Source organism: Fukomys damarensis, unplaced genomic scaffold, assembly GCF_012274545.1.
Source record: "Fukomys damarensis isolate Sample0158 unplaced genomic scaffold, DMR_v1.0_HiC HiC_scaffold_30, whole genome shotgun sequence".
NCBI classification, from domain to species: Eukaryota; Metazoa; Chordata; class Mammalia; order Rodentia; family Bathyergidae; genus Fukomys; species Fukomys damarensis.
Window position 1 is genome coordinate 66490786 of NW_022900942.1, and position 398 is coordinate 66491183.

The following is a 398-nucleotide window of genomic DNA, read 5'->3' on the forward strand; positions in this document are numbered from 1 at the left end:
CCCCCCCCCCCCCCCCCCCCCCCTCGGGCCACCAGCCGGGCGGAGGGCCAGGACGGTAGGACACTTGGTCACAGCTGCCCCTCTCAGGGGACGAGTCCCGCCCCGTATCATGTCCCGCTACGTATCATGCCCCGCCCCCAGGAGCCCCATCCAACTCCCTAGTCTTGGCCTCACCCCAGGAACTAGAAACAGTCCTGGGAACCCAGAAACCGAACCCGAGCTCAAATCCCAAGGCCCTGGCTTCGAAAACCGCGTCCCACCCGGGGAAACAGGCCCCGCCCCCGGGGCTAAGCCCCGCCCAAAATCAGGCCACGCCCCCGAGGCTAGCCTGCTATCCCCCAGAGCCGTCCCTAGTAGCGCAGGGCACAGACCCCGCCCCCGAGTCGCGCCCCGCCCCC